At 34.7% G+C, this 23,809-nt stretch overlaps 2 protein-coding genes and 1 pseudogene across 3 annotated transcripts in view; 1 reads left to right on the top strand and 2 right to left on the bottom strand.

Annotated features, from left to right (window-relative positions):
* LOC109059609 (receptor-type tyrosine-protein phosphatase eta-like) overlaps nucleotides 1-23,809 on the bottom strand; it is a 188,846-nt gene that overhangs the window by 136,653 nt on the left and 28,384 nt on the right. The gene's annotated exons all lie outside the window — the stretch shown is intronic.
* Nucleotides 1-23,809, bottom strand: part of LOC122135428 (receptor-type tyrosine-protein phosphatase eta-like) — a 151,351-nt gene that overhangs the window by 104,583 nt on the left and 22,959 nt on the right. The window lies entirely within an intron of this gene.
* Nucleotides 2,707-23,809, top strand: part of LOC109057202 — a 25,356-nt pseudogene continuing 4,253 nt past the window's right edge.

The following is a 23,809-nucleotide window of genomic DNA, read 5'->3' as shown; positions in this document are numbered from 1 at the left end:
ATCAATTGGTTTCGTGATGCATGACTAAACAATGTAAAACTGAAATTCCTATTTCCCCCCCAGTTTTTTTTTTTAAACTTAAACTTTAGAATCTTATTCTTAATAGTTGTGTGATACTGTTAGGATTAATTCCAAATGATTGTGATCTCTTTCTAAAGTGAATGTTTACCTGACTATTCACTCAGCTAATTACAGTAACCAAGCAGAGTTGGTGTGTATATACAACAATATCTTCCTCTCCCACACTGCTGTGTGTTTTAGGGTCTGTTTTGCACTCACATGATCATCACATGATCCACAGCAGCACACAGTCAGATCAGAGACACGAGCGGCTGATTAAATCATTAGGAACAGAGTCATAGAGTGCATTTTCACTGCTTTCTTTTTTATTCTTTTCATTAATGCTATTATGTTCAGCAACAATAAATCGATCAACCGATATTTTATGAATGAGCTTTGAGCTTTTCTGATGAGGTGCGGTGAGAGGGGTCATAAACTCTAAAAATGCTGTTGTTTCAGTTTTTAAATTAAAAAATTTTAACCCAAAAGTTGTGTTAGTCCATATTTGACCCAAAGTTGGGTTGAAAAAAACACAGCATTTTTCAGAATGTAGGTCAGTTTCTGAATCAGTGTCACAAATATCTGTCCAGTGATTAATCATCCTCCTCCTCAATTCTGCCATAAGCAAGTTTTTGGAACATGCAAAGACACCAGCAGCAGAAACGAGGCCGTTACTGACTCGCTGCTACTGTAGTGTTCCATCTGAATATTGACTCATGGGGAGGTTTGAATCGCCTTTGTCAATAATGATGCAATATTTAGTGCTTTGTGATATTAAGCACTGACACTCAAAACGTATTATCTTAATATGACATTGGGTTTCTTGTAAGATAAATAATTTAAAAATATTATATACTATATATATATATATATATATATATATATATATATATATATTTATATATATATATATATATATATATACAGTACAGGTCAAAAGTTTGGAAACATTACTATTTTTAATGTTTTTGTCTCTTCTGTAAAGTCTCTTCTGCTCATCAAGCCTGCATTTATTTGATCAAAAATACAGAAAAAACAGTAATATTGTGAAATATTATTACAACTTAAAATAATAGTGTTTTCTATGTGAATATACTTTTAAAAAAATAATGTATTCCTGTGATGCCAAAGCTGAATTTTCAGCATCATTACTCCAGCCTTCAGTGTCACATGTAACATCCAGTCTATCACATGATCATTTAGAAATCATTCTAATATTCTGATTTATTATGAGTGTTGGAAACAGTTCTGCTGTCTAATATATTTGATGAATAAAAGGTTAAAAAGAACTGCATTTATTAAAAATAAAAAAAAAATTCTAATAATGTATATTCTAAATAATATATTTTTCTTTACTATCACTTTTTATCAATTTAAACACACATCCTTGCTGAATAAAAGTATTGATTTTATTTAAAAAAAAATAAAGAAAAAAAATTACTGACCCCAAATTACTGACCAGTAGTGTATATTGTTATTATAAAATATTTATATTTTAAAAACATAGCTTCTTTTTTTTTTTTTTTTTTTTTTTTTACTTTTTATTCATCAAAGTATCCTAAAAAAAGTATCACATGTTCTGAAAAAATATTAAGCAGCAGAACTGTTTCCAACTTTGATGATGAATCATCATATTAGAATGATTTCTAAAGGATCATGTGATAATGATCCTAAAAAATTCAGCTTTGCATCACAGAAATAAATGATAATTTAAAGTATAATAAATTTAAAAACGATTATTTTAAATTGTAATAATATATCACAATATTACTGTTTTTTTCTGTATTTTTGATCAAATAAATGCAGGCTTGATGAGCAGAAGAAACTTCTTTCAAACATTAAAAATAGTAATGTTTCCAAACTTCTGACCTGTACTATATATATATATATATATATATATATATAGTTATATCATATTTCTGTCTTTTTTATGCGTGTTATACACACACACACACACACACACACACACACACATACACACAGACACACACACACACACACACATATATATGTATATATATATATATATATATATATATGATTTTATTTATTTATATACAAGTATATAAATGTATAAAATAAATGTATTTTTATATATCCTTTTGTTTTCTCTAATACTCAGTGCGGTCCCTTTATTGTCTTCCCTGTCATTTATTAAACGTTTTTAAACTAATAATAATTCATTTGTCGTCATCTCGCTGGGTATTGTGTTTCCATTCACTGCAGTCACTGTCTCCAGCTGTGATCAAGCGAGCTGTGTGCATAATTCCGCTGCCTTTTCCAATCCCACTACGGCGCAGGCTTTGCTTATGAATATTAATAATTTTAAGTCCGCTGACGTTTGCCTTGGTAACCTCCTCGGCGTCATGTTACGTAACCTAATTAATATTCATAAACCACGCCTCCACCGCCTTTGGATTCGCCAGCTAAACCCAGCGCCCAACCCGCCGTCAGCCAATCAGACGGTCCTCCCTGTTTTAACGTCACTCTGCGTGATTAATATTCACGAGACAAGGCTTCGCCATAGTATCGAATACTTCGCCCCGGCTGTGAAGGAGTTAAACGGGGAGGGCGGAACTCTGCACCCGGCCGCAGTAGATGATCGCAGTATTGATAGAGAGAGGTGCGGAGACGCTACATGCGCTCGGAGGAAGGTTTTGGAAATTCTATTTGGATTTCATTTGCATCGCTACGGGAACGTGACGCGCACGTATTGACCTCGGCAGCGATGCGTTCGCGTCTTTCTGGATGATACAGAGGATTCTGAAGCGGATACAAATGCATTTGTGAATTTAACATTGTATCATCGCGTGTATTCAACCCGGGATGCGCAGACGCGGGTCGCAGAGTGCAGGTGGATGATGATGATGAGGATGAATTCATCTCACCTTTATTATTTGAAAGAATAATTATTGATTTTTATACAGCTGGGAGGAACCCAAAGGCGCAATGGTCATAGTTCACGCAACAGCCCTGCTCGGGTTCGAACCCGCACCCGCCGGGTCACCCGCCTCCGGTGTGTGAGAATCCGCGCGCGACAGTCATGTTGCCCGGTGTGGGTGTGTTCGGCACCAGTCTGACGGCCCGGGTCATCATCCCTCTGCTGAAGAGCGAGGGCTTCTCGGTGAAGGCGCTGTGGGGTCGCACGCAGGAGGAGGCGGAGGAGAGCTCGCGCGCGACATGAACGTGCCCTTCTACACTAACCGGATCGATGACGTGCTGCTGCATTCGGATGTGGATCTGGTGTGCATCAACCTGCCGCCGCCGCTCACCAAACAGATCGCCGTTAAGACTCTGGGTGAGTGGCGACCATAGTTGCATACTGATAACATAAGGTTGATTATTTGGATTGAATTGCACAATGGTTCCTCGTGAAGGAGAACGCGTGTCAGATCTTGTTTTTCTGTCAGGTTAGGTGTGGCTTTAATATATGACTACAGAGAAAACAGACCGAATTGCAACACCAGCAATTGCATCATAATTGTCTCTTCTGGTCAGTAAAGCTCCATTAAGAAACCTACAGTGGTGAACCCGTCATCCAAAGACTGGACCATGGCTTTACTGCAAGTCTGAACCAGCTCATGAAACTTGCATTCAATGTAAAAAGGAAGTTTATCCATCATTTTATGAACTCTTTGCATGCTGACCTGTGAAAATTAAATTTCTTTAGTCTCTTTAATACATAAATTGTTTCTTCTAGACAGCAATAATGAAATAGAGAACAAATGGAGAACATAATTTGCGTCTCCTGCTTCTCAGATGTTTCTCCTAAAAGTGGAGTTTCAGAAGAGATCACAGCCGTGTCTCAACTGCACTCAGATTGCAAAAGTCTGTAATCAGAGATTTCATTATGAGCTCAAACATTTCTCATCAAATGACCCGAGCTGCTCCACATTCATTTACAGCTCTATACCTCGACTCATTTCTGTGTTTTTATTCTCCGGAGAAATTTTAGCAGAAAACCTCTGAGATGGAGTTTTTTCATTTTTAAGTCTCCTGAGGTTTAAAAAAGGACATCTCTGAGAAATAATATTGTCCTCTGAGGATTCGTGTGTTCATCACTAAAAGCAGAGATCTTCTAGATCTACTTGAAGTTGAAGTCACTGCTTTAGGATATTTAGAAGATCGCAGGCTTGCGTTTGTGTCCATTGCTCACTCATGTTTTGGTTCTGGACTGGAGTCTGTTGTCTGGTCAGTAGATGAGACATTTGCAGGTGTCCAATGACAGTCAGAAATAACCCGTGAGTATTATTCATCTCTGGGGATCAGGAGATTGAGCCTAAAATAACTTCAGATGGGAACCAGCAACAGACTGGATTATTGTCCTCACTCTATCTCCTGTCACGTCTCTCCATGGCTGAAATACCTAATAACAGCATTACATTTAGAAATAGCCTTAAATTATAATGTAGATCTAGATTTTTACATTTTCTGAAGAACACAGTGAGTGAAGGTTGCCAGCCTAGGGTGTTGTTGGTGGTTGCTAAGGTGCTGTTAGGTTGTTTGCTAGGGTGTTGTATGACTTTGGTGGTGGTTTACATTTTCTGAAGAACACAGTGAGTGAAGGTTGTGGTGGTTGCTAGGGTTTTGTAGGTGGTTGTATGACGAAGGTGGTGGTTGCTAGGGTGTTGTAGGTGGATGTATGATGTTGTTGGTTGTTTTACTAGGGTGTTGTATGATGTTGGTGGTGGTTACTAGGGTTTTGTAGGTGGTTGTATGACGTTGGTGGTGGTTGCTAGGGTGTTGTAGGTGGTTGTATAATGTTGGTGGTGGTTACTAGGGTGTTGTATGATGTTGGTGGTCGTTACTAGGGTTTTGTAGGTGGTTGTATGACGTTGGTGGTGGTTGCTAGGGTTTTGTAGGTGTTTGTGGTGGTTGCTAGGGTGTTGTAGGTGGATGTATGATGTTGGTGGTGGTTACTAGGGGGTGTTGTATGATGTTGGTGGTGGTTGCTAGGGTTTTGTAGGTGGTTGTATGATGTTGGTGGTGGTTGCTAGGGTGTTGTAGGTGGTTGTATGATGTTGGTGGTGGTTACTAGGGTATTGTATGATGTTGGTGGTGGTTACTAGGGTTTTGTAGGTGGTTGTATGACGTTGGTGGTGGTTGCTAGGGTGTTGTAGGTGGTTGTATGATGTTGGTAGTGGTTGACATGGTGTTGTCTGTGGTTTTTATAGAGTGTTGTGGGTAGTGGTTGTGGAAAGGTGCAGGAGTGTTTTGGGTAGTGGTTGTTGCTGGTGTTTTTTTTGTTTTTTATGTTGTTTTATGTGGTTGCTAGGGTGTTGTAGTAGGTGGTGTAGGTCATTGTTAGAGTGTTATAGGTGGTTGCTGGGGTGTCAACATTGTAAGTAGTTACTAGCATATTGTATTTTGGTTGTTAGGGTGTTGAAGGTGGTTGCTAGACTGTTGTAGGTGGTTTGCTACGGTATTGTTGGTGGTCGCTAGGGTGTTGTCGGTGGTTTCTAGAGTGTTGTGGGTAGTGGTTGTGGGAAGTTGCAGGAGTATTTTGGGTGGTGGTTGCTAGGATGTTGTTTGTGGTTGCTATGATGTTGTATGTGGTTGCTATGATGTTGTTAAGGTGTTGTAGTAGGTGGTGTAGGTCGTTGTTAGAGTGTTAGGTGGTTGCTGGTGTGTCGACATTGTAAGTAGTTACTAGGACATTGTATTTGGTTGTTAGGGTGTTGTAGGTGGTTGCTAGACTGTTGTAAGGTGGTTGTTATGGTATTGTTGGTGGTCGCTAGGGTGTTGTCGGTGGTTTCTAGAGTGTTTGTGGGAAGTTGCAGGAGTATTTTGGGTGGTGGTTTGCTAGGATGTTGTTCGTGGTTGCTAGGGTGTTGTTAAGGTGTTGTAGTAGGTGGTGTAGGTCGTTGTTAGAGTGTTATAGGTGGTTGCTAGGGTGTCGACGTTGTAAGTAATTTCTAGGATATTGTTTTCGGTTGTCAGGGTGTTGTAGGTGGTTGCTAGACCGTTGTAGGTGGTTGTTATGGTTTTGTTGGTGGTCGCTAGGGTGTTGTCGGTTTTTTCTAGAGTGTTGTGGGTAGTTGCTGGGAAGGTGTAGGTTGTTGTTGGAGTGTTATAGGTGGTTGCTGGGGTGTTAACATTGTAAGTAGTTACTAGGATATTGTACATGGTTGCCACGGTGTTTTAGGTGGTTGCTAGGACATTGTAGGTAGTTACTAGGTGGTTGCTAGGAGTGGTTCCTAGGATATTGTAAGTAGTTGCTAGGGTGTTGTAGGTGGTTGTTGTAGGTAGTTGCTAGAATATTATTGGTGGCTGTTGTGGTGTTTTTGGTGGTTGCTAAGGTGTTGTGTGTGGTTGCTAGGAGGTTATTTTTCTACTCTAACAATCAAATCGCGAAAACTCAGAGACTCAAACCTTAAAGTTGCTTTAAAAAATGTGAGAAATTATTGAATTACTGTCGATGGATTTTCCTCATTCTGGTCAGTCAGGTTTGTCACATTCTCATCATCTAGCCGTGATTTATCATGATAAGAAATTCATAATGCTTTGTCACACTCGGAGATTGTTTATCTGCAGAGCTTGATTGCAGTGGTGAAATCACGTCACACGGGTTTCCATGCGCTCATAGTAACATGTTTACTTTGTGCTTATAAAGCTCTCCTTTAAAACCAAAACAGAGCAGTTTCCCATTGTTTTATAAGCTTTGTGCTGTAGAATCTTGTGCTGGATTAGTTCACAGACAAAGTTACCCTGGTCAAGTTGTGAAATGTGTCAGTTAACAAGGTAAAATACCATTGTGAGTGTTCAGCTCTGAGTAAACATGTACTTTAGAGCAAATATTAAGCTGTGCTCGTGTCCATGTGTTCAGCAAATCCGTTTAAAAACACAAAGATTGATTTTTTTTTTCTCTCCTGTTTTCTCATTAAGATAATGTTTAAAGCAAGGACAGAGGATCTGCTTTGGTCAATAATATTAGCCGCACACATCCATCATCAAGTGAGCTGCCTTCCTAGACAGCGTTTTAAAGGGATAGTTCACCCAAAAATGTAAATTTGTTGTTGATTTACTCACCCTCAGCGAGGCCTTTCAAAAGGAAACTTATTTCGTCAATAGTAGAGTAAAGAAGATTTTTAGCTGAAACCGTATACGTTGTCATTGGTGATTCATGACATAGGCAAGTCAGCAGACTACCAGTGCATTTAGAGTCTAAAAAAGCATATCAAGAAGCACAAAATTAATGCCTGTGGCTCCTGACGATATATTGAGGTCTTATGAAGTGAAACAATCAGTCTGTGCAAGAAACTGAACATTATTTACAAAATTATTACCTGTAATTCAGCTGATTAGTTCATTTTGAGTCAGAGTGATTGTCAGCCATCTGAAAGTGAGTTTTTTGTTCGAGTAACCTGTACTGTAGATCTGTGCTGCTTGATCAGTGAACTGTTTCAGGATGCTGCTTAGTCTGATTTTTGTTGCTCTGGTTCATGTACTTCACTAAAAAGAATCGGTTCAAAAAATGATTCGTTCAGGAACCCGACATCACTCCGAATCATTTGCCTGAGGCTCTGGATTACAGGTTATAATAATGTTGTGAATAATGTTCGTTTCTCACTCAGACTGATCGTTTCGCTTCCATAAGGCCTCAATGTATTGTCAAGGAGCCACGCGGATTCATTTTGTGTTGCCTGTATGTGCTTTTTTGACTTCAAAGTGCCGATAGCCCGCTGACTTGAATTTTATGAATCAGCAAGGAGCACAGTTTCAGCTAAAAAATCTTCTTTAATGTTCTACTGGAGAAAGAAAAACAGTCAGCTACATCTTGGAGTAAATTTAAAAGCAAATCGTTATATTTCCCTTTAAAGCAATATGTGGTTGTAATGGGCTAATAATCATCTTTCTCATCTCGTGATGATCAGATGCATTAGCAGCAGCAGTAGTTTTACTCATTCAGAAAACTAGTTTTGTAACCTCACTTCCTCTTTTGAAGGTGTGTGGGAGTTTTGTTTTCACATCACGCTTTGCCTGTTTTTCTCTGTGTGACACGTCAGTAAGGATAATGAGAAGGAATGTGAGCTGGACGGGACATTTGAAGTCACTCAACAGCAGCCTGATGCAACTTGATTGCAAATGCGTGTGATACACATTACAGCGTTCCTGTCTGTCCTGCTGGGCTGCATTTGAGCAGGTAGTCGAGGGCAATTCTTGGTCTTTCTTGGAAGCTGCTGCATTTTTCTAAAGGCATTCTTCCTGGAGATCATCTTAGGGCCGAACAATTTAGGGAAGAAAATCTGAGAGCGATTGCAATTTAAATGCAATTGTTGTGATTTAAAAAAGGTTTGCTTTTGGCCTGAATTTTTGTGATTTTATTATCAATATGACTATAATAATAATAATAATAATAATAATAATAATAATAATAATTATTATTATTATTATTATTATAATTATTATTATTTTTATTACTAAACTAAACTATTTAATAGCAAAAGGAATATTACTATTGTACTATTTCACTGTAAAAGCAAAAGGAATATTACTGAGAAAAAAAATTTTGAGACCATTTTCATGCGTTTACTGTACTGTATTAATAAAAAAGCTTCATGTATGCTGTGCTTTGTTTGTAGAGCTGCAAAATTTGGCGCAAACATTTGAAAGTTCATGTCAATCTCATGTCGTTTTTTTCATGCATTTCAGCTTTAAGTTTGCATTTGAATTCAGATTTGTAATTAATTAAAAGTATAGTAATGTCAGTTTATTGGATTTTTTTTATTTTTAGTTTGAAGAAGATAAGACAATGAGCAATTGTGAGTTTGGCATTGGGTTTTAGCTTGAGACTTCTAGTTCGTCCTCCATTTTGGCTGTTGAATAATGGTGCCGATGCTGTCCTCTATCAGGTCCTCTTCTCCTCTCCCTGTTCCCTGATTTTCATGGCCTGTGCTGGCTCTTAGGATTTCACGAGTGGCGGATTATGAAAGTGGAGCTCTAACGGCTCAAGTGAATACATTAGCATTTCCAGTGCGCCTGTCCCGCTTGATTGATTCAGCTTCACTGTGTGTGTTAAAGAAACAGTGTCTCTGAATGCCTGTCTCTACAGTATGTGCCTCTCCTCATTCTCTTACAGTGTCTCTGAATGCCTGTCTCTACAGTCTGTGCCTCTCCTCATTCTCTTACTGACACTGCAAGTATTCTTACCGATCTCTCAAACCAATCTGATTCAAATGTTTTTTTCTTAAATATACTGGATTTTTTATTTTTATTTTGCAGAGAATTATTTTAATCTTCAATACATCACTGACTTATCAATATAAAGTAATATTTTTTTGTCTATATATCATATATATATATATATAGAATTAATGTTTTTAATAAAATGTTAATTATTTAATATAACAATAATTATATCATAATATAATTCAATTCAAAATATTATAATAATTTAATATAATAATATTTATTATTATTATTATTAATATTATATTCTAATTATTAATATAATTTTAGATTAATTATTAAATACTCTATTTTGTGTTTAATAGTGAAATAGTGTTTTTACAAGAGTAATATTTCTTATTTTGTTTTATATTATTTTTGTTTATTTATTTTTTGATTTATTTTGTGTTTAATAGTATATTATTATTACTATTATTATTATTATCATAATATTTATTAAACATTTTGGGTCAAATTGTGCATGCTTACAAACAAGCACAACAAACATGGTTCTCTTTATAATTTTTAAAAATGTATTTTAAATCACAAGTGCAATTTTTACTGGATAAATCTCCAAATCATGTAGCCCTAATAGTCCTATTAATAAATCATAATAAAATAAATAAATTGTTTTTATTGAATTTAAAATCTAAATTTTTTGTCATAAATATTGCAATAATTTTTTCCCTCTAAAAATCTTGCAGACCTATATATTGATTATTATATTATTATTATTATTATTATTATTATTATTATTATTATTATTATTATTATTTATTTTATATATTGTATTTTTTTGAAAAAGGAAAGAATATTGAACCCTGTTTCCGAACTTATCCTTTCAAATCATCCTACAACCTGTCCGCTTGATCCTCTCACCACTCACCTCCTGCAGGCCATTTCTTCTTCAGTTAAACCTGTGCTCAACTCACATTATCAACGCCTCTCTTCACACTGCTACATTTCCCACAGCATTTAAGCACCACTGCTTAAGAAACCCTCTCTAAAATCCAGCATTTTTAGAAAACTACAGACCATCGTATCCCTTCTTCCATTCATTTCAAAGACACTTGAGTGAATTGTGTTCAACCACCTCACAATGTTTCTCGCACAGAACAACCTCCTGGACAACAACGAATCTGGCTTTAAAAGCGGGCACTCAACTGAGACTGCCCAGCTCTCGGTTACTGAAGCCCTGAGACTGGCAAGGCAGCTTCCAAATCCTCAGTACTCATCTTGCTTGATCTGTCTGCGACTTTTGACACCGTTAATCACCAGATCCTCAGAAAGATGGGCATCTCAGGAACCACACTTCAGCAGATTCAAGTTCTTACCTCTCATGTAGGTCCTTCAGGGTGTTTTGGAGGGGTTAACTTCTTGCTACTGGGGTTCCTCAGGGCTCAGTACTTGGACCGATTCTCTTCTCCATCTACATGTCATCATTAGGATCTGTCATTCAGAAACATGGCTTTTCCTGTCACTGCTATGCTGATGACACTCATTCCAACCGGATGATCCGATGGTAGCTGTTCGCTTTGCTGCCTGTCTGACAGATATTTCTGGCTGGATGAAGGACCATCACCTTCAAATCAATCTTGCTAAGACAGAACTGCCTGTGTTCTCAGCCAACCCAGCGTTTCATCACAACTTCTCTAAATAGCTATGTTAGTCAACCATAACTCCTTCCAGAACAGCCAGGAACCTTGGAGTTGTGATTGATGATCAGTTAAGCTCCACAAATCGTTTTGCTACAACGGCCCAGTCCTGCAGATTTGCCTTATACAACATTAGGAAGATTAGACCCTTCTATTAGAGCAGCCAAGCAACTTCTTCTCCAAGCTCTTGTTCTCTCTAGAGTGGACTATATAAATGCTCCCTTGGCGGGCTTTCCAGCATGTACTATCAAGCCTCTGCAACTGATCCAGAATGCAGCAGCGATAATGTTCTTCAATGAGCCAAAGAAAGCCCACGTTACACCTCTCTTCATCAGTTTGCACTGGCTGCCATTAACCGCTCGCATCAAATTCAAGGTACTGATATTTGCCTACAAGACAACTGCTGGCTCTTCTCCAATATACCTAAACTCACTAGTTCAGACTTATATGCCCTCCAGAAGCTTGTGTTCTGCAAGTGAACCACGCCTCGTGGTGCTATCCCAAAGAGGCACAAAATCACTCTCACAGACCTTTTCCTGGATGGTTCCCAGCTGGAATGACTTGCCTATCTCAATTTGAGCAGCTGAGTCTCTTTAGCCATTTTATAAAAATGTCTAAAGACATCTTTTTTGCCTGTACCTGACCAATTAATACTAGCACTTAGGCTTCCTATTCTATTCTATTCTATTCTATTCTATTCTATTCTATTCTATTCTATTCTATTAGTTTTTTCTCATTTATTAAAAAAAGCTTGCTATGTGTTTTGTGACTAGACTAACTGGACTTGTCATAGCACTTTGTATACCATTGCTCTCTTGTTGGCTTGATTGCTTCTATTGTTTCTCCTCATTTGTAAGTCACTTTGTATAAAAGCGTCTGCTAAATGACTAAATGTAAATTGATATCTTAGCCTCGTTCTTTCAGTCGCTGCGGTATCAGAAATGCATCTTTCCACAAACGTCCCAAAGGTTTGGTCTGTGAAAATTAAACATGACATTAAACGACTTCTGAACAGATTGTGCATGATGCAAACACCCACAACAACAACAAACCATGCCACTCTATGTCTCTATCACTCTAAATATGTAGTTTATAATCTAAAGCATATAATATAGTCACAAACTCAAGCTGGTGAAATAAAATCTGTTGTGTTGATGTTTAGATGCTGTCTGTGGGACTGCCGGATTTGGCCGGGTGTATGTGATACTGGTGCGGCGTGTGTTTAAGTAGTGATGTGATTGAGTCCTGCAGTATTGTGTGTGTCGGTCAGCCGGCGAGCCGCAGTTCTGCGGAGTATCCGATGTCAGGCTGGCTGTCGTCCACAGGCACAAACTGCTGCTCGCTCATCTTTGGGAACTGGAGGGAGTGTCTAAGAATAGAGCAGTTCCTCAGTACAGTGCGTGACTAATGATACTAGATGGAAGAGTCAAAGGATGTCGCAGCAGTGTACATGTAGGGCCCTATGACATATGGTTTATCAATTCCCAAATGATCCATTTATATATATATTCTGGATTCTGTTTTAATGATTAAAATAAAATTTTAGAAATATATTTATATCTATCTTTTTTATGGTTTATGTTTTATTTTTTAAATTTATTTTTTTGTATTTTGTTTCTCTTTATTTTGTTTTTTAATTTTTATTTTTTCTGTTTTATTTTTTAATTTTAATTTTTGTTTTTTGTAATCTTGTTTATTTTTTTGTTATCTGATATCAACTTTAATTTAATAACGAAAAGCATGTCTAATCAATGCAATGAATACAATGTTTTAATAAAAAGTAATTTAAATGTAACTTTATTTAGTTTTATTTTTATTTTTTTGCAAATTGAACAATAAAAATGTAAATTTATATATATATATATATAGATATATATATATATATATATATTATATATATATATATATATCTATTTTTTAGTATAAAATTAAAATGATTTTAAAATATTATACATTTTTTGGCTGTAAAACTTTTTTTTTTTTTTTTTTGCAATTTTTGCAATGAAAGGCCCTATGCAATGTTTTTATTTTATTTTATTCAGTAATTCTGTGTAGTCTTTTTAAATTTTCCTGAATTTATGATTTAATACACAATGATTCTCAAAACCAGTGTTAATCAAATCTAGGCATAAAACATTAACAATTGAATTTTAAAATTTAAAATTTTAAAATGCAATCAAATGAATTGTGACTTTTTTCACAAAAAAACAGTGCTACACAAAATATGTTTACTGTTAAATTTATGGAAGAAAAAATAAGGTGATATTCCTTGAAAATTAAGTTTTTTATTAATATTGTTATTATTATTATTACTTTCAGAAGCACATTCTACTGTATTGTACATTCTATTATTATTTAAATAAATCTGTGAATTATACAGTAAATTCTACTTTTATGATTGTATTCTGTCTGCATTTTCTGCATCATGGAAATTATAGGCCACTATAAATGTGTTTGTTTAGCCAGAGTCGTGTAATTTCGAGTTGATTTTTAATTTTAATTCGAGTTTTAATGTGTTTGTTTAGCCAGAGTCGTGTAATTCTAGTCCAGTCTGAACACCTTATTGAAGGTCTTCTAGCAGGCTCCTCACAGCATGACTTCAAAGCACAAGGACCTGCCTATGGTCTATATGGTGTGAGACCCCGAAGACGCCGGGACGGTCCCGTTCCCATGCTTCTGCTGAATACGGCCGCTTGTTTGGGGAGACCCCGGCCCGCCGCGTTAAGCCTCCCGGACCACTATTTACATGCTAATGTCTTGCTGGGAGAGAACGCTCTGTGAGTCCTGTGAAATTCTCTTTGTTCGCTCCGATGAATCGCTTTCAGTTGCTTTCTCTGCACACTGACACAAAGTGAGCATTCCTGAGTGCATGTGGACAGAGGAGACTCGCTCCTCATGCAGTGTGTATCTGTCTCTCATAAACTCACACTAGTGCACTGCAGCATGTTTGCACTGCATCTCTCTACTGCTGTAGTTTTGGTTCGTCCGGGTTTTGTGCATTTCAGCTCGTGACACACAGTAAATAAAGGCCTTTTGCCTTATTGCATATGTTATGATATGATATGATATCTCCATTGCCTGGTATTGTGTAAGATCATCAGCAGAGAATAATTAACCATGTTTTACACTCTTGTTTCTGCAAACATTATCATACAAGTCATTTATGCTTATCTCTGATCACGTGACGTCAGACTCCAATTCTCCTACATTTTGACTAAAACTAATAGTATAAAATACATTTCCATTACTTTTAATAGCATAAATGTTGACTAAAATCAAAATATAAATAACTAAAAAAAAAACTGAAAAAATATAAAGACAAAAAATGGACAACAAAATTAATTAAAATGTAACTGAAATAGCAACAAAAAAACATATTAGTAAAAATAAAAGATAAAATAAAACAAACTTTATCTTGTTTAATTTTTTATTTACATTTAGTTTGTGTACTAAAATAACTAAAATTATACCTGAATTAAACCTGAAATAAAAGTTAATAAAAAACTATGTAGGCAAAAAATGGACAACAAAATGACTAAAACTTTAACTAATAAAAAAAAAAAAAAAAAATAATAATTAAAAATTTAATAGTATCTCAGTGCTGCCAAAATAAAACTGGTGTTTATGCAATAATCTAATAAGCATAAAATACATAAAAATTGTGTAAATTTTTTTTAGTGATTTGTAATGTTATAAGCAAAGCTTTTTGATGTCATTCAGGGCACACAGTGCCAGGTTTCATATATAGAGAAGCCGCATGCACTCTCACTTCCTGTGGTTTGTGACTACTTCCTGTCCTCTGACACTGGAGAAGAGTCCGTGTGTGGGTGGACTCATGCTACCTTTCCATAAGTGGTTAAATTCGCTTTAGCATCCTGGTGACATGGTGTGATGTCACAGGAAATGAGAAACAGGAAGTGTTGAGGGTAATGCAGTAATGTAATTGCAGACTTTAATGCTGTCATTGACTTAATAAGGCAAAGAGGTCACACTTCATCTGGCCAAAATGTCTGATAACATCCTTCCAGATCAGTCACATTTGTCCAAACTTTCCAGACATGTCTAAAATACACTGTCTGGCTTTTGCACCAAATATAGTAATTTCTGTCCCACAAAGACCCGGAAGAAAGGTTCTGCTTCATTTATCCGAAAGCGCTCACTCCTGCTGGCTTCTAGAGTTAAAGTGCTCTGCAATTAAATCCAGTAATGAAGGTTTGACTCCTACAGACGGAGAGGACAGCCCTGCAAAGAGAACAAAACAGAAACTGACCTGCCAATCAAACGACAGCACACCGGTTTCGGCCGCTCGCCGTGACCTTTGACCCGCGTGCTCAGATAAGCTGAAGTTTCAGCAGGACTATACAAACAGCTTTGCATAGACTGCCGTGATAGTCAAATGCTGGTTTCTCATGATAAACGCTATCTACAGCTGGACTTTGAAGAATCAATAAAACCAGGAACAGAGTTCAGACGTGAGACAGTAAAGAAATATACTGGTCTTGTATTCTCTGGTCAAATAATGGTTAAAGGAATAATTCACCAAAAAAATAAATCTCCTCCTCGTGTCGTTTCAGACCTGTGTGACTTGCTTTCTTCCACAGAGAAAATTAAATATTTATATGGTAGATTTATGTGACCTTTAGCAAACAGTAATATACATCTAAATCTACATCCATCTATCTAATCTATAGATGTTAGTAAATTATATAAATTAATTAACACACACATTAATAATTTTATATATCAGTATGTATACAGTGTATATATATGTGTGTGTGTTTGTGTGTGTGTGTTTGTGTGTTTGTGTGTGTGTGTGTGTGTGTGTGTGTGTGTGTGTGTGTGTGTGTGTTGTTTGTGTTCTACATGTGTGTGTGTGTGTGTGTGTGTGTGTGTGTGTGTGTGTGTGTGTATGTGTGTGTGTGTGTGTGTTTGTTTTTGTATTTGTGTGTGTGAGTGTGGGTGTGTGTGTGTGTGTGTTTGTTGTGTTTGTTTGTGTCATTTTTGTGTGTGTGAGTGTGGTGTGTGTGTGTGTGTGTGTGTTTGTGTGTTTTGTTTGTGCTTTTGTGTGTGTGAGTGTGTGTGTGTGTGTGTGTGTGTTGTTGTGTGTGGTGTGTGTCTGTGTGTGTGGTGTGTGTGTCTGTGTGTGTGTGTGGTGTGGTGTGTGTGTGTGTGTGTGTGTGTGTGTGTGTGTGTGTGTGTGTGTGTGTGTGTGTGTGTGTGTGTGTGTTATTTATTTCTATATATAATGTGAGTGACAAAAAGTGAGTGACGTGACATACAGCCAAGTTTGGTGACCCATACTCAGAATTCAGGGAGCAGTTGGGGGTTCAGTGCCTTGCTCAAGGACACCTCAGTCATGGTAATGCAGGCCCGAGACTCAAACCCACAACCTTAGTGTTAGGAGTCAAACTCTTTACCCATTAGGCCATGACTTCCCCCATGTGTGCGTGTCATAACATATCTGAGCAGGATGAGATGATCAGGACAGAATGAGATGAGATTCCAGAGAGTCATCAGGACGGATCCATTCTTGAGCCTCATAAACTCAAGAACCAACCTGCTGCTCTCTGCCTGCCGTCAGCAATCTACCACGAGTCAACATGAAATCAAAACCAATTACTTTGAGACATTCCATTATTATTATTACAGTATTATATATTATAATATATAATTAAATGATTATATGTAGTAAAATTAATTATTATTTTGATTAAAATTCAATTTTTTTTAACATTTTTTTTCTGTTATAAATTGTATTTATTATAATATGTATTATTGTAATAAATATGTATATATAATTTAATTATTATAATATTATATAAACATACTATATATAATACATTATTTATTATAATACTTAATACTTAATATTAATACTTAATAATTAATTTCAATTTTATTTTATTTTTGTTTGTTGTAGTATATATCTGTGTGTGTGTGTATGTATTTTGTTATTTTGTGATATGTTGTTTATAAATATCACATTTTTATCATTATGTATATATATATATATTGATTGATTTGTTTATTTATAAATATCTATTGTAAATTTATATCATTTTACATAAAGGCCTATACACCCACACATATATATATATATATAATTATATTTAAATTTATTTGTTATACATTTTGTTATACAAAAGCGGCTGTCGGCTCTGAGCCTGGGGAATCTGTCGCTTTATTAGCTTGAGGCATTCGGCTGACAAAATCACAATGACGAAGAATATATGAAGAATATCCTGAGACTCAATAAAGCGAGACGCGTCACATCATGACAAGAGAAGACAGAGTCAAATAACCGTATGTCCACAGAGAGACACCGTACACGCGCCTGCAGTAATGACCTTCCTCAACACTACACAAACAAACAGCTTCATTCCCTGAGCGTGCTCCTCATTTGTTCTGATGCGTTGGCTCATGGATTAATTAGAGACGGGCGGCTAATTGCGTCCGGGCATTTTGCATGAAAAAGAATGACAGGGGCGTCCAAATAACAGTGCATTAAAGTGGTCAGTCCAGTGTTTTTTTTTTTTTTTCTGAAAGTGATCTTTTTTTGCTGCAGTAAGCGTGTGGTTTTAATCAGATGAAGGTGAGGCTCTGGTTAACTGGCCCTCAGAGACTCGCAGGCCGTCCTGACGGCTTTGTTTTCCTTCAGAGGAGGAGAAAGAGCAGGTTATGACAGCACAGCAACAACAAAGATGATGTTTTAAGGGTGTTTTGTTCCTCATTTGCAGGTATATGTGGCTGACTGCTGTGTTCGCTCGAAAACAGACACATTTTGATGGCATTTTCACAAGACATTTATACATAAAGATTTTAAATAGATGATAATTAGTTTCTCAGCTTTTCTGTTTAGGTGTGCTCTTCCAACAAAAAATATCTATCTATCTATCTATCTGTCTATCTATCTATCTATCTATCTATCTGTCTATCTATCTATCTATCTATCTATCTGTCTATCTATCGTTCGTGTCTATCTATCTATCTATCTATCTATCTATCTATCTATCTATCTATCTATCTATCTATCTATCTATCTATCTATCTATCTATCGTTCTATCTATCTATCTATCATTCTGTCTATCTATCTATCTATCTATCTATCTATCTATCTATCTATCTATCTATCTATCTATCTATCTATCTATCTATCTATCTATCTATCTATCTATCGTTCTGTCTATCTATCTATCTGTCTATCTGTCTGTCTGTCTGTCTCATTTCATTAATTTTGTATTATTTGTATTATTTTATATATTAATATTTGTATTATTTTTTTGTTGGGTTATAAATATCTGAACACTTTATTATATGGGTCCATTTTGATTTGTTTTTATTTATTTATTTGTTATACATTTTGTTTATTAATAACAAAAATGACCTGTGGTTTTGCAATTTCATTGGTGACGCAAAAATACCATCTTCCACTTTTAACATAACTAAGGCATTTTCCAGTTTTATATTTTTTGTTAATCTTAAATATCACAATTTAGTTATTTACATCATAAATGCATATTATAAATTATATATATTTGTATTTATGTATTTTATTTGTATTTACTTGTATACATTTTATTTATTATTTATTCATTCGTTTATATATTATATATTTTTATTATATACAATACATTTATATTTTTAATATATAAATAACAAATATTTTTTATTGTTTATTTATATTTATATATATTTATATTATAATTTATGCATTTATTCTAAATATCCTTTATATTTTTTATTATATATAATCATTTTTTATTGAATTTTTTTGTTAGATATTTTATTTCTTTATAACAAAAATTAAGTCATTATTTTTGCAATTCATTGGCGATGCAAAAATGAGCCTCTTCATTTTTAGCATGAGCATTAGTCACCAAGACTGCCCCAAGAATCCAGTTTTTTTCCAGTTTGATCTGTTGATGTGTTTGTGCGTCTAGTTTTCTTATGAGACTCATCCATCACCACACATTCCCATTCTGATGTGACGTCTTGGCTTCTGTCAGCACTAAAACTCATGTTTATCAGCATTGCGTTGTTGCATGTTTATTCATCCCAGCAAACTGGCAGGAATGGCTCTTTCTCTGTCCTCACTATGACTTGTGTCTTGTTTTGTGGTCAGTATTTATGGTGACTCAATAGCACACAGTTAGAAGCTCCAGGAAAACAACACAGCCTTTGCTTCAGCTCAGTCCTGGACGTCTAATTTCATTAAACAGTGCTGGTGCTCAAATACATGAATGCAGATGAAGTTTCACAAGCTTTCTAAAAGCCAAAACAGCTCTTGATTCGTCCCTGAATATAAACACAGTCACATGGTCACCTGAAACAATCAGCTCATTGTTTTGTACTTGATGTGTTAGACCCTTTTTGGACAATCGGACGTGGTATTCACTCAGATGGCAAGTGGTTTTCTGCAGCTTCCTGGTTTTTGATTGTTTATTCCCGGCGGATGGAAGTAGATGAAGAGCATTGTGAGGAATACAGGCCTGGACTGCGTTCACAATAGCATACTGGCACACTACGCTTAGTAGTTGTACTAGGGTTTTAAATTTAAGTTCAATTCCTGAATTTGAATTGAGGTACAAACAAGATGCAGACCAATAAATAAATAAATATGTTACTTGAAATAAAATAAATGTTAATAAGATGAAATAATTTTTTAAAATATTAAACTTCTATTTTTCATTCTCAAACTAAAATAAATAGACAATAGACATATATATACAGGTCAAAAGTTTGGAAACATTACTATTTTTTATGTTTTTGAAAGAAGTTTCTTCTGCTCATCAAGCCTGCATTTTATTTGATCACAAATACAGAAAATGTAATGTAATATTGTGAATATTATTACAATTTAAAAATAATTGTTTTTTAAATTTATTATACTTTAAATTATCATTTAAGTTCTGTGATGCAAAGCTGAATTTTTAGGATCATTATCACATGATCCTTTAGAAATCATTCTTATATGATGATTCATTATCAAAGTTGGAAACAGTTCTGCTGCTTAATATTTTTCAGAACATGTGATACTTTTTTAGGATTACTTTGAATGATAAAAAGTAAATAAAAAAAAAAAAAAAAAAAAAAAAAAAAGAAGAGCATGTTTTAAAAATAGAAATAGTTTTGGTCATAACAATATACACTACTGGTCAGTAATTTGGGGTCAGTAAATTTTTTTTCTTTCGTTTTTTTTAAATAAAATCAATACTTTTAATTCAGCAAGGAGTGGTTTAATTGATAAAAAGTGACAGTAAAGAAAATATATTATTAGAATATATATTATTAGGAAATTTGTTTTTTATTTTGAATAAACGCAGTTCTTTTTAACCTTATTTATCATCAAATATATACAGCAGAACTTTTCCAACACTCATAATAAATCAGAATATTAGGATGATTTCTAAATGATCATGTGATAGACTGGATGTTACATGTGACACTGAAGGCTGGAGTAATGATGCCTGAAGAATTCAGCTTTGCATCACAGTAATAAATGATTTTTTTTAAAGTATATTCAAACAGAAAACTATATTTTGAGTTGTAATAATATTTCACAAATATTACTGTTTTTTTTTTGTATTTTTGATCAAAGAAATGCAGGCTTGAATGAGCAAAGAGACTTCGTTTCAAAAACATTAAAAATAGTATGTTTCCAACTTTTGACCTGTACTGTATTTATATATATATATATATATATAATATATATATATATATATTATATATATCAATATATATAACACAAAACTAAATTACTTGAAACTTTAAAAATGGAAACAGGGCAAAATATAAAAATAAAACTTCAGTAATTCAAATATATAAGTTCAAAATTTCTAAATAGTTTTAAAATGTACACAATGTAAATTTAAATGTAAGGGAAAGTAAAATTGATATGAACTGAAATGCATGTAAATGTAATTTTTAACTAAGCAAAGTTTAAGATAAGTTTTGAATATTGAGTTGACAAAAGACTTGTTTTAAAGTTTTGAAAACTGTTTTTTATCAAAATGCCTTAAAAGTTTGAAGGCTTTCTAGGCCTCAATGATAGATACACATGGAACCAAATGACAGTATTTGTTATGTACCCGATGTATTTCTAAATGAGATGAAATGCAGGATGTTTTTTGATCTTTATTGATCAGGACTAATGTCATCATGAAGTCAGAGCTGCATGTGATTGATTTGCCGTTGTTTCTGATTTTAGATTTTATTTTGACAGAAAAGAGACGCACAAGCACAGAAGCATGTTTCTCCATCTGCAGGCTGATTCCTCAGGATTTTCTCTTTGCTGTAGAAGATGAGCTGTTTTTTGTGTGTGTGAGATCAAATGAGTGTGTTCTGGCGCAGTCTCTCACGGGATTGTAATTCAATCTCAGAAAAGTCTTTCTGGGTCCTGCGAGGCGTGATTAAATGCTCAGTGTGAGTGTGCTGATGTTCTCACTCTCATCCACATACACACATATATAGATTAAAGTGTGCTGCTGAAGAGTGTAGTTCATTCTGTCATACATGGTCACTTCAGTTGGACAACTTTAAAGGCAATTTTCTCAACCCTCGGATTCCAAATGTTCAAATAGTTTTATCTCGGCCAAATATTGTCCAATATTCACCCTTCAGATGATGCATAACTCAATTTAAAAATATTGATAGTTATGACTGGTTTTGTGGTCCAGGGAGTCACATATGGTAGTTTTGAGAAGATCAGTTTTTGGATGATAACCACACCCACGTTTTTAGTTTGTCGTTTTCCTAGTTTCTTTTCTTTCTTTTCTTTTTCTTTTCCTTTTCTTTTCTTTTCTTTTCTTGTTCTTTTCTATTTTTAATTTTATTTTATTTTATTGGATAATTTTAGTTTATTTTATTTTATTTATTTATTTATTTTATTTTATTTTATTTTGTTAATTTTTTTTTTATTTTTTTTTATTTTTATTTTTTATTTTTATTTTTATTTGTGAATTTTTAATAAGAATAGCAAAATAGCATTTTATGCAAAATAGGTGTTAATTAAATTTTTGCAGTTTTCTTGATTTATATCAGTATTATTTTAGTATTATTTATATGCTATTACACAATTTCTTCATATTTTGAATTTAGGCTTTTAGTTTTCATTTATTTCATCATTTTTATTTTAGTTTAAGTATTTAGGTAAGATTTTTGTTATGGTGAGGGTGGTTTTGTTTATTTGTATTTGTTTTTTTTAATTTTAGTTATTTTATTTTTTTATTTTAGTTTTTTATGCAATATACATACACTATATAATGCATTTATTATAATATAAAAGATAATACATTTATAATAATTTATATATATATATATATAATTTTTAGTTTATATATGATTTATTTTATATATTTCAAATATGATATGACAGTGAATAATCCTATGATATGATATGATGCATACAGTATGATGCTATATGAAAGTGTGTATCAATGTGTCCACACACAGATCGTTAGTGGTATGTGTGTGTTTGGCTCTGGCTCCTGATGTGTCTCAGCTGAGACTGTGTTTGAATATTGTGTGTTGGAGCATTGAGATGCTCGCTGTGATTGTGTGCCTGTGTGTGTGTGTGTGTGTGTGTGTGGGGGGGGCTTGGATCTCTGCATACAGATGCAGCTGTATCCTACACACACACACACACACACAACACTGGACACAACTGGTATTATCTCTCATTCATGGCTTCAGACGGAGTGGAATGTGAGCTCAGGCCGTGGAGGGAATCCAGCACTCACAGCCTGACCTGTGTTTACTCGCTCTGGTTTTGATGTGTTTTTAGACCCTGAGGTAGAGGGTCAAGTGGGAATGTGTTTCACCAGCGTCTCTGCTCGATTACATTCGACTCTCGACTCTCACGCTGGGTTGTTCTTGTTCCATATAGACACTACAATTAACAGCACAGTAATAAGACTGCATTTATCAGCATCATCCAGCTTTTAGCTACAATACTCACTGATGTAAACGAACAGCTTCCAGGACGCGGTCACAATACAGTCCGACCCCCCCCGGTTTCCTGATGGCCCGAGGCCAGCGTGCGTGAGGGAGTTTTCTGCTCGTCATTTAAGTCCAGTTATCACTAAATCTGTTCCATTGGATATTCACGATGTCATACCATGTAAATTGCAACATTTGCTTTTTCTGTGATGTTTGAACATCATTGTTGGGAAACGTTACTGAACAAAAGTGTTAAAGCATTATCCAGCTGCTTTCCAGGAGCAGGCTTTATGCAGTGGTATATCAGTCATAGTTTAAACTGTTTTAAATTAAAAACTTTTTTTTTTTTTGTATTTTTATGAAAGAAAAAATGTACAAATATATCTCTCAAAATTCCAAAATGTCTTTTAAAAAAAAAAGGATATCAGTAGTTTTAATGTTTGGTTTTGAGACGATCAGTTTTTAGTTATTTTTATGTTTATTTTTTGTACATTTTGATAAAAATGCAAAATATCACCTCTATCTATCTATCTATCTAGCTATCCTAATATCTATCTATCTATCTATCTTATCTATCGTGCGTAGCACATCTGCGAAATTCGGTTGACTAAAAAAAATCTATATATTCCTAGTATTATTAAGGGGTTTTTTTTTTTTTTTAAAGAAATTATATATATATAGTTGCTAATTTGAACTAAATATGTAGGTACAGAAACAGAAAAATTGTACATGCTTTTGGAAAATTTTAATCCTTTGACAAAAGCATTCAAAACCTATTTTACATGTAATGTGTCATATTTCAGACTGAAGCTGAATATTCAAGCAGAAAAAAAATGTGACGTCAGCCAAAAAGTAAAAGTCATTTCCGAGGAGATTTGATGAAGCATTTTGAAGACAGACATTTGTTTTCTTTGGATCAGATGTGCACTGATGAATTATTCACAGAGAGAGCAGGAACATTGCATTTAAGAACGCGAATGGTCCATTT

The sequence above is a fragment of the Cyprinus carpio genome, chromosome A24, assembly GCF_018340385.1.
Source record: "Cyprinus carpio isolate SPL01 chromosome A24, ASM1834038v1, whole genome shotgun sequence".
Classification (NCBI taxonomy): domain Eukaryota; kingdom Metazoa; phylum Chordata; class Actinopteri; order Cypriniformes; family Cyprinidae; genus Cyprinus; species Cyprinus carpio.
The sequence above is the reverse complement of the archived record's forward strand: the minus strand, read 5'-3'. Positions and strand labels throughout refer to the sequence as shown.